Here is an 11,758-nt window from a genome sequence, read left to right on the forward strand (position 1 = left end):
ACGGTCTATCAGCCTTATACAAAGATATCCTTCGTGGGGTCATGTATTATATGTTCAAGCATTTCTAATTTCTACCCAGCTAATAATTTTTGATCGACATTTATAAAAGAAAAAACTAAAAACTTGAAAATTTTTTATGTCTATAAATAGCTAAAAAAAAATCGAAATATTTTTAAAATTTTATTTTATGTAGAAAACGATAATATAAACATTTAGTGAAAATGTTTAGTATTTAAAATTATTAGTTTTTGATTTACATCGTTTTTGAAAATCGAATCATTTTGTCAACAACTTATCTCGTGTAGATACTCATAAAAAAAAAACACATGATGATAAAATTAATACATTTATCGCTCCACTCAGAATCGAATATATATAACACTAATTAAGACCACTTAAAAATCAAAATTCAAAAAATAAATTATAGAAAAACACCCAGATTTATCGTAATACATAAACATAATTGGTGAACAGCTTTTATATAATTATGTATATAACGTTAATATTATAATATTTACAATTAGATAACATTATATTTTAAAGAATATCATACTATTTTATTTTATTTACATATATCAAAATGATGAAAAATTTGCTCTCGAAATATGGACATTAAGTAAAATTGGAAATATGGCTACATTTTTCTAAACGCCTACCTATATTATCTAGGTAGGTTACATGCAACTTAATAATTTTATCATAAACAAATAAAATATAATTTAGTCCCTATAAGTCCATTTCGGTTATAAATAAAATGAATGCAATTGAAATATATATGTTATTTATTTAATTTTTGGACAAACATATTATACTAACACAAAAATATACATAGTATAATGTATGCTGTAATACATTTAAGTTATTGAACAAAATCTGCAGGGAGAAATATTGTAAAAAGAATGAAAATATCTCGTTCCATTATTTTTTTCCGTGAACACTTTTTTTGTATAAAATGAATAAACCAAATGTTTCATGTACGACATTACCTCTTTTGTAGATGGAAAGTCAAGTCCAAATTTTTCTCCAGATTTGTTATCCGAGCTCGGAGCCCAAACAAATACTCTTATAGTCTTGTTTGGTTTTTAACGAGTTCTGCTCAGTAAATAGTTTTTATTATTATTATTATTATTTCACAATTAGTTATCATTGATTTCATATTGAACTTCCCAATTAACAATTTATACATCTCTATAAATTCAGCATTGACTTTAGCGAATCGTTATCCGTTACCCTAACAGTATTATATTATTTGCATTCTGTTCGGCTTTTTTTTTTCAACTATAATTTATGTTTGTAGGTATATTATTACATGTGTCTGTATATCATATAGCCCACTATAATCAATATACCCTGAATCTATTATTATCGTGTTCGTTATTGTCGAACTGATAAATGTTATCAATATATTATAATAATATACAATAATATACATGATATTATATTATATAAACGTATAATTATTAATTACTATGATAATTTAAACGAATTGTTTTCTCGCCGATTGTTCATTGGTTGCGATTTTATTCAGTTAAGTTTTTATACTTGAAAGAGTTTACTGTTATATACGTGCGTTTATGCCTGGAACAAATCACTATATTACATTAATTATTCGTGTTAAATTAGACATAACACAATATTATTACTTTACATGCATAAAATAATTAGATACCACCAGGAAATGTCAGATGCAGTTGATGTTGTTTCATTTAATTTTCGATGCGAACATGTAAAACCATTTATTCTAACTTAGATATTCTTAGAAAACTTAACAGCCAATTTGTATTCAATTATAATAATTCCAAAAACATATAGTTTAATGTTTTTGTCGAGTTCGATGTAGGTAATTTAAACATATGCGGCTTGATTAAAAAGAATATTTTTGTGCTGCAATAATGTCAGTACCTACTTATAGACTATAGTTAATAGTTATAATAGTGGTTGCACCAAAACAATTACATGTAGGCATTCTGCAGCCAATCATTAGTGATATCAAAACATATACTTATTCAGTTATTTAAGGACATTTTTACGCTAATCTATATAAATTACTTATATGTCTAATCGACTTCAATTGTATAAAATAAGTATGTAAAAAATAAGTTGGCATTATATTTTTAAAATCCATTAAATATATTGTTACATTTTTCGTTTAAAAAACAAAAAATAAATAAATAAATCTTGTTCGCATCTGACCATAATACAGCTGGTTAAGAACTTTTGATAAGTGTAAAGCCGTAACTAAACGGTTTTCATCTTTCATCATCACCAGATACTGGATGATTTAAAATAATTATTCCTAAATCTGACCTATTTAATAATAATAACAGTATACAAGAAACGATTTATGTAAAATACGTTTAAGCTATATACAGTTGGAGTACATATAATATTGAAGGTTTATTATATTATGTATTTAATCTCTCTCCCCATTGTTTTATTTTTCAATGTCATCCTAAAAAATATTTTAATTTATAAAACACACAATCTTTTATTTCATCTGAAGCGATTAGAATATTAGTATCTTTTAACCGCTAAATTTTGAGTTGATTGGTTGATGTAAAAAATTGCTCTATTTAGATATGCAAATATATATTTAATAAAAAGTAATTTTATACGATTTTGAGTGAAGCAATACCGTCCATATGTATATTATAGCCTTATAGGTTCTAAAAAACTCAATAATAATATTTTTATTTTGTTTTGTGTATATATCATACCTTTTAGAACAGTAAAAAAACTTCAATCTTTAGCTTGTAGATGGTTACTGATAAAAAATTGGATCTAAATTGTATCTTGACGGTCAACATGTAATCTGTATTTGTTAATAATCAAAAAAATAAGATTATTATCAACGCTTAAAATTTTTGACGAAATTCATTTTATTATTTTGCTATGATTAAAAACGAATAAAAATAGCTACTTGTAGCTTTCACCAAATAGTTATATTAGTATCTTTTAAGTATTGTATTAATTTTTAAAAATGTATTGGTCAATATAAGCTATATATATTAAAGATAGGTATTTGAAATTATTCTTTTTCTCGTATTATATTCGCTTGAAAAGGTTGAAAATGTAATGCAAGGCTCCTCATATAAGTTGTTCTTACTGGAATTCATAAATATTAAAACACATACTACGTATAATTTTTGATATAATCATTATTATTTTTTCAACATTTTAAAAATATTAATGCAATTTATCGTAGGTACTGAATAACTTATATAAAAATATCTTTAGACATATTATACACTACACGCGAGTAGGCAGATATTACCATCTCCACTCACAGTCGTTTCTCGTTATACATATAATAATATATAATATACATATATTTTCATTAAATTCAAATTTAACGCATCCATTACAATGACTTACTCCGTTAAAAAGTACACTCGACACCACTGGAGTGATTTCCCCCCGTTTTTTTTCTTTTTTTTATCGTTCATTGATTCGTTTAATATTTAAATAGCAGGTACCTCTCCATTAATATCGAAACCCTGCTGCAGTGCGTGCAGCCGGTTATAATAACCACGTTTATGACACCCTATATACCTACTACCAATTAATTTTATATAGTCTCTAAATTAAAAATATTCGAACTATATAATATTACATAACGTACACCTATCACATATAGATACATAAATAAACTATATGTATATATTATATGTTTGATTATTATTGTTCACATTAGCAAAATTATTACGATCAGCAAACAGAACAGCGTGAATTCCAGGCACGCATCGTATGTACATATCACATATATATATATATATATAAAATATATTGTATATTATGTGATGGCGGAGGAGGATGTGTGCACAACGCGAAAAATTACACGGTTGGCAGGATTATTCTCGGGTCGACATTGTAGCCATTAAAACGTGGTCACACAAACAATTATCTGATCCGTAATACTGCAGTATATTATAATAATATATGTAACGCTCGTGTTATATTATACGCGAGTGTATATAGCCATAAGCAACGCGCGTAACTGCAGCGCTTAACGTTCCTTTACATATAAAATATATATAATATAATAGGATACGCTCCTATGAACCGGAATAATTTTATACGGCAGATTTCGTTTTTTTTTTCTTTTTTAATGTTTATACGTGCACACAATATGCAATAATATTCTAATGTGCATTTTTTTTTCATTCCAGAACGCTGCTATTTCGTCTACACGCCGCCGCCGCCGCCGTCTCACGTGTCAGATATAACTGCGGAGATAATATAACCTGCTGCTGCAGCTGCACCGCAGTGTATTAAAGTAATAATAATAATAATAATTATTATTATATTATATATTACACGAACGCGAGAGCGAGCGCCGGCGCGATAGAACGATATGGACGATGCGGTAATGCGCGCGTATATACCTCGTCTACATCGTACCTATTATATATACGACCACGACGTTGTACGACTACGAGTTTTCGTGTCTCCAAAATGCAATTTCCGTTGTCAGATCGTCATATAATCCCGAGTGGTTTTTTTTTTTTTTTTCTACAAAATATCACCACAATATATCGTTATACAGACATGAGCGAAACGCGCACTGCGACCGCGCGCGTGCATGCACTCGCGGACGAACGCCATGCAACCGCGGGTCGTCTGCAGCGATGTTTATGTTCGCGGACGTAATTATTATTTCGTTTAGCCGTCCGTCCGTCCGCCGACCCACCCGCCCGCCAGCCCGCCAACTCGCCGACACCGCCTAAACCGACACACCGACACACACACAAAGGCGAGCGCGCGCGCATTTCGCGCGTATTGATTCGTGTTGCGGCGCGCGGTGCATCCGACGGCGGAGGCGGCGGCGTCGGCCTTGTACGAACCGTTGTCGAAAATAATCGTTTTGCGCAATGCACAACAACACATCACAGCCGTACCGCGCGCGTTTGTGGACATTTTCGTCAAAACGAAAATATTATAAACGCTCTGGCCGTCTGCAGTTTTCGCGGGCGCGCGTATAATGATGATCAGACACGGAAAGCCGCCGCGGCGTCGGAGCAGAACAGATTATGAGCTGCATCGTGCAGTGTTACAGCATTGTTATTATAAACTGTACGAGCGGCACCGACGACGGTGATTTATCGCTTTTCATTACACAAAGAGGAACAGCGCACACATGACATTCTACACATGTATATACTATGAAGTGCACGCGCAGCAAAGTTCCGGCACTCGGCGTGATGCGGTGGGTGTGATGGGGTGCAGTGGGGTGTTGTCTACGTCTGGGCCCTGCCGAATATAATAGGGTGCCCGGGAGCGTAAACAAACCACAACCACACACACACACAACGCGCGCGTTACATATATGAGTTTGTGCGTGTGTGTGTGTGTGTGTGTGTATCGTATATATATATATATATAATGTCTGTGCTTGTGTTTGAGATTGAGTGTGTGTGTATGTGTGTGTGTGTGTGTTGCGGAGCGGGTGCGGGGCGGGAGCGGGACGCCGTCTGGCGTGTTAGGGTAGGTCCTGGACCCGGGGAACAGACGGGATCAACGCGCCCATCCCGACCTTCAAGTGACCTCGTTCGCGGCGGATCGACGCCAAACCGACGCCGACACCCCGGGAATATGCGTCGCTGCTGTCTTTGTTCCGAAAAATCCCTCGACGCCGCCGGCACCGTCATTACACCACTCGCCCTCCCGCCACTCGTCCACGCCCGGTACGTCTCGGTACTCGCGTGAGGTGGTCGCGCCAGCGCCCGTCCACCCACCCACCCGCCGGCCGCCCAACGACGTAGAGAACTCCCAGACGTCTGCGTACAGCTACACACACACACACACCGCCCACCCGACGGCGTTGAGCTTTTTTCGGCTGGCACGTGCGCGCGAATTCACCTCGCACCACCACCACCACCACCACCACCACCACCTCCACCGGGCCGAGCGCCGCACCGCCATACGCCGGCAAAGCGCGAAACGAGTGACGGCAGCAGCGCTTGAGGCGGTTATATAGTGACGGCGATGACGATCGCGGGGGACTGCACCGAACGCTGCGGCGGCGGCGGCGACGGGTCAGGGTTGAACGACCGAACGCCACGACGGTTCATTCTATATGGCTCTAGGGGTCACGGGTTCAAAAGTTTTCTGCGACGAAATAATATTATACGGAGTACTTAGCGATATATATATATATATATATACAACACAGATCGGCGATGGCGGGACGGATGTGCGAGTGTGATGACCGCAGACGATTTCCCAAATCTAGCCATCATCATCCCCCTTTTACCGCGTCCCATACATACCGACCCCGTCGCGATGTAAGCTATACACATGTTGTTGTATATACACGCACAATCGACGACTATACACCCGTGTAGGCGGGCGGCGGATGGACAAACGCCCACACACACACACATAGGTAGTTCACGCGAATCCGTATTATTTCGTTTCGTTTAGTGTTATTACAGTCGTGCGTATATTATTTATTATTAAAATAGTACTCAGATCGCAGTTTCATAATACACACACACACACACACATATTATAATATACCCGGACAACAATACGCTAAAAGTATTATTATAACGCGTAATATTGTTATTAGTATAGCGTGTGGCCATTAACAATAATATACCTACTCGTGCGGGTCATGCTGCACTACTACGCCGTCACCGGTGGCTTTTTGTCGGACGACTCAAAACCGGACCAATTAAGGGGCGGCGGCGGTGGCCGTCACGCGTGGGATTTGGCGTAGGCAAACTAAGACGGTAAAAAAACAAATCGAAACGAAACTGAAATCGAATAACACTACGTAGGCCTCTGTGTATACATACGCGAAAAAATGTACGCGTGAATCGCGCTATTCATTCGTATTTGTTATTTATGCGAGTTTATATTATTATATTGTAACTCGACAAAATCACAATAGACAAGTGCTCTACAGACTCTCGTCTTAAGGACGAGAAATCCTTGTTGAAGCAACTCGAGGATTTCGAACAGGTATAGACCGACTTGAAGGATTTCAAAGTCACTGGGAGCACGGCGTGTCAAAACTTTCGATGTAAGCATAAAACCTATAATGTTAAATTATCGTATTTCATAATACCGTACTTTTGAATACAATAAGTAAGTAAAAATCTTTAAAAAAAAAACTTCTCACAACCGATTATCAACCGTAGAGATGACAATCGATCACCGTTTTGATTTATAAAATTCCAATTCCTAACCTGTGTTGGTAATTTTTTTTTAAACTTATAACTATAATGGAAGTATGTATTTAAAATTTAGTTTACAGAATAATAGTAGACTTGTGCACACTCGTTTAATCTATTTTTTTTTATCCGCATCGATAATATAATACTCGTATTATTATTATCAATATGGAGAATGGAGATTATATTATAGATGTATTATATTAAATTATTGAATTCATAACGGAGCGGTTTTTTCAATTATTATTATTTATTTTATCTACGAACAGTCGTACACTATTATAATATGATATTATATGACGTATGGCTGGTGTATATAAATGATATACACTCGTGTTCAAGCACCACAAGGGCAACAACTGTATTGTATTTAATTTTTAGTTTTTTCAAAAGTTAATAATATTTATAGCTATCTATACATAGTGTTTTAATAAAAATGAAAACATTTCATTACAAATGTGACGAAAAACTGAAATCCTTCTATTTTACATTTGTATATAATGTATATAAACGTTTCGCTAAATATTTATCGTAGCCTGTAGGTATACCATTTTTAAAAACGTCTATTATACTTATTTTTATTTCAGTATATCATCATCATGTCTTTGCGGTTCCGTGTGAAAAAATATAGCTAACCGCACCTACATAATATAAAGGATATAATATTATGCATGACTGAAACAATTCATATCGTTTTAATGTCAGACGTTCGATTTAGTTTATTATTATTGTTTTTTTTTTTTCGTTATGTATTGAGTGGCTATAGTATTTAAGTAGAATAATCTTGAAACAATAAGAAAACCTATCGTATTTCATTTAAACTTGGAACTGTTTTGGTACTGTGTAGGTCAAGTATAATAATCTAATATGAATATCGTCATTTCGAAATTGTCCTAATAATTGTTCATTCTTGGTTGATATTTATTCAAGTACCTAGTTCTTATCACAATTAGGTAGATAATTTTTTTTTAATCTTCATTGAAACTTTGTAGCATTTCAGACGTGTTTTCACTTAAAAAAACATACTATACACAATGTTAGTACTTTCCATTATATTATTGTTTCTAAAATATACTATACAGGTCTATTATTGTCTACATACAGTGGCAGTCATCATACAAAATAAAAGAGTATCAATTTTTAATTTATCTATAACCCACTTACCCACCTGCGGCCATCTGATCATAAAATATGAATTACTTACCTATAGTTTAAAGTTGTTGTACAATAAAAAAAAAGGATAAATGTATAAAAGCAAAAATACATGATGGAATTATTTTAATACCTTATATACTACGGTAAAACTAAAAGTGTAGTTAAATTTAAACAATCGATGATTTTAAATATGTTGAGTATTACATATTTAAAATTGTAATATATAATGTTAAATGTAGTTGCATATCTAGTTGAGTTATTAATCAATTATATAATACCTTAAGTAATGTAGTATGTATAGTATAACTAAACCTAACATATATGTGCATTGTATATAAATATAAATACATAACAATTAGGTCAAGAATATAAATTTGAAATTTGAAATTATAATTTATATAGATAAATTTATAATACCTATGGGACTCGACTTTGGAGATAATAATTCAAAATAGAAATGACTGTAGAAACATAACATTTTCATCAAGTGTTTATATTATCATTTTATAATTTCTATATGTTCCATATAAACTGTTATAGTGAAAATTTAAAAAAAAAAATACAATTATTTGAAGTTAGAATTTTAACCAATTTTGTCAAAATCACAAAAATTGGAAAATTATTTTATATTTAGACATGCATAAAAAATTTTATTCTGTATCTAAGATTTAAAATATAATACCTTTGTTTAAAAAAAATGTACCAACAATTTTAATACAATATTCCTCATAAGTAGTTCATACTGAAACTAAAAAATATATAATTAAACAAAATTATTTTTTATAGACATTTGAAAATGAAATTTTGGAAAAGTCACATATTTAAATTATGAATAACAATAATATAATAAAAGCAATTTTTCGCAAAAATTGAATTAACTTATTATTATTTACTAATAGTAAAATGAATTACTTTATTAACATGTCAAAAAACATATCAAAAAAATAAACGCAGTGATCTTGAATTCAAATTAAAACACAAACATCACAGGGGCCAACTAGAAACCTATCATTACAGCGGATCAGAATTCTTGAGCATTTTTTAATATGAATTTCTAGTATCTATTAACTAGGTAATATTTCTCAATATTACTTATGTAATAATATATTTTTAAATATTTATAACTAACTAAAATTTTAATTTTTTTACCTAGGTAACTTGATCAAATCTTTTTTTAATGCCTTGCATATAACTTTTATAATATATAACTTGGAGATAGTGAAGTTGATTTCTATCATACCTTATTAAGAACTAGGTGCTACAGTTAATCTATCCTTATAGCAAATAGCAGGATTTAAACCCGATAATCAATTTGTAAAACTTGTAAAAAATCGATAATTTGAGAACCAAAAGTCGCTTTTATTTAAGTAATGCTTAAAGTACTTATTGGTTACCGGAAATCAAGATAATTAAGTATTAATATCAAAGCGATTACTTTTTATTTTCAAACCTTGTTTTATAATCAAAACTTATTCCTTAACAAAATAATCAACTGTTTTTGGAATCTGTATTTAATATTTTAAGTATAAATATTTAATTTTTAATTATAAGTATAGACTTTTATATGTTTATAGTAAAATTTAATTTTCCCGCTATTTTTAAATTCTTTATCCAATTAATAGTCGTCAAGTATTGCTTATCTATTGTGAATATCATATACATTATACACATATAGACTTATTTTTAAGACTTATCTTCAAGACAAGATTTCATGATAATTAGAGGCAACCATGAATGTGTAATTTGAAAATTAATGCTTTTCAGCTTGTTTTTTAAACTGTTTTTATAGTATATTTATTTTTTTACAGTCAAGATGACAAAAATACTTAAACAAATTTTTATTGAGATTCATAAATCATAAATATTATTTTATTGAATTTGGTTTCTACTTTCTTTAAGCTCTACCCACACGCATGGGCTTGTCAACCACCAAGATTCTACTAGCATTTCCAAAAATGCTCTCCTATCGTCGTTACCGATTATAACCCTACAATGTATTAATGTATGTGCGGGTGATGCTGGTTGCTTTCCCAGTTCAGGTGGTGTGACTCCCTTATTATTGTCGTTAATTGCTTTTAGGCCTAATGCGTTGCCGTCCAGGTACGATAGATACCTTTCTCCCGTTATGTGTTAAATGTTTATTTATACGTCGTGGTACCCCTATTGTACGTTAAATTAGGTACTATAATATATCGGTGATCGTTATTTTAATACTTTTGTCTACGTCGCAGAATACTTATTACGTATTATATTATTATTATAGGAAATCAGAGCACTTAGGATAATATACACATGATATGTATATATTCAATTATTGTCATGAATTAATGAGTATAAGGACTCAAGTAAACGGAGTTCACTGGCTGTGGCACATTCAAGTTTTCCAAAACCGAATTAAACCGATTACCGAAAAAGCTAATCTACATTGTAAACGATTACAGGTAATCCATTGGGTTTAAGATATCCTTAAAGAAACGATTACCAAATGTTTTTACCAATGTAAAACAATAACCGGTTACCGGTTTTCGAAATTGTTTAGCTCCTACAGGACTCAATTACCTACTTTTTTTTTTTTTTTTGGTTGCAGTTTTAAACCCTGACAAATTACAAACACTACTTCCTCAAATACTCTGCAGGTGATTAATGATTACCTACTGACTACTGGGTCATGTAGTGCTCTGTACTATACTGCTGTTTGCTGATGTACCTATGTTCCAATCAAAATAAATATTACTCAAAATCTGAGAGAAACATTCAACAGGTTATTGTATATTCTAAATAAATAGTATTCATGCTAATTTTGTTTAAAAAAAAATTGAATGACATTATATTATATACAATTAAAACAATTGGATGTCGTTTAAAAAACTGAATAAATTACTGTGATCCAAAAATTGTACTTTTCATTTTATAGGTAAGTTTTAAAATGGGGAGAACCGAAATTTTTCCAAAAAATCAGTACTACAATATTATAAAAGATTTGTTTTTTTAATATATATCAATTTGTGATATATATATTTTTTTAATATCATTAATAAAAAGTGTATTATTGTATCATGATGATTTTTGGCTTTGCGAACAGTGAAAATTTATTTTTTTTAACTTAATTACTTATAAATACGTTTTTACAGTTCAAAATAAGACCATAAACTCGCATCAGAACTGCGTTCACTCCACTATACAGAGTTTTGAGAAAAAAAAATAATTATCGTCGATTTTAACAAAATGAATAGACTGCATAGATTAAACGTCTAGAGTCTAGACAAATGTATAATTACTATTTCGAGATAAAAATCAAATTCGCAGTTATGTTTAAAGTTCTCAAAACAGTGTGTGAAAAAGGACTAAACAGTTAACTCGTATGCACGCACGTTCGCATCATTAATGTATACACATACGTGTAATAATAATTATAGTGTATTGGC

The 11,758-nt window shown here is 32.0% G+C and overlaps 1 long non-coding RNA gene across 1 annotated transcript; it reads left to right on the forward strand.

The window, feature by feature from the left end:
- Positions 1-6,613: 6,613 nt before the first annotated feature.
- LOC132930879 (uncharacterized) lies at positions 6,614-11,084 on the forward strand. Its single transcript, XR_009662292.1, has 3 exons — positions 6,614-7,027; positions 10,597-10,774; positions 10,921-11,084. It is a non-coding gene; the product is annotated as an uncharacterized LOC132930879 (long non-coding RNA).
- Positions 11,085-11,758: the final 674 nt, after the last annotated feature.

The sequence above is a fragment of the Rhopalosiphum padi genome, chromosome 4 (genome assembly GCF_020882245.1).
Source record: "Rhopalosiphum padi isolate XX-2018 chromosome 4, ASM2088224v1, whole genome shotgun sequence".
Taxonomy (NCBI): domain Eukaryota; kingdom Metazoa; phylum Arthropoda; class Insecta; order Hemiptera; family Aphididae; genus Rhopalosiphum; species Rhopalosiphum padi.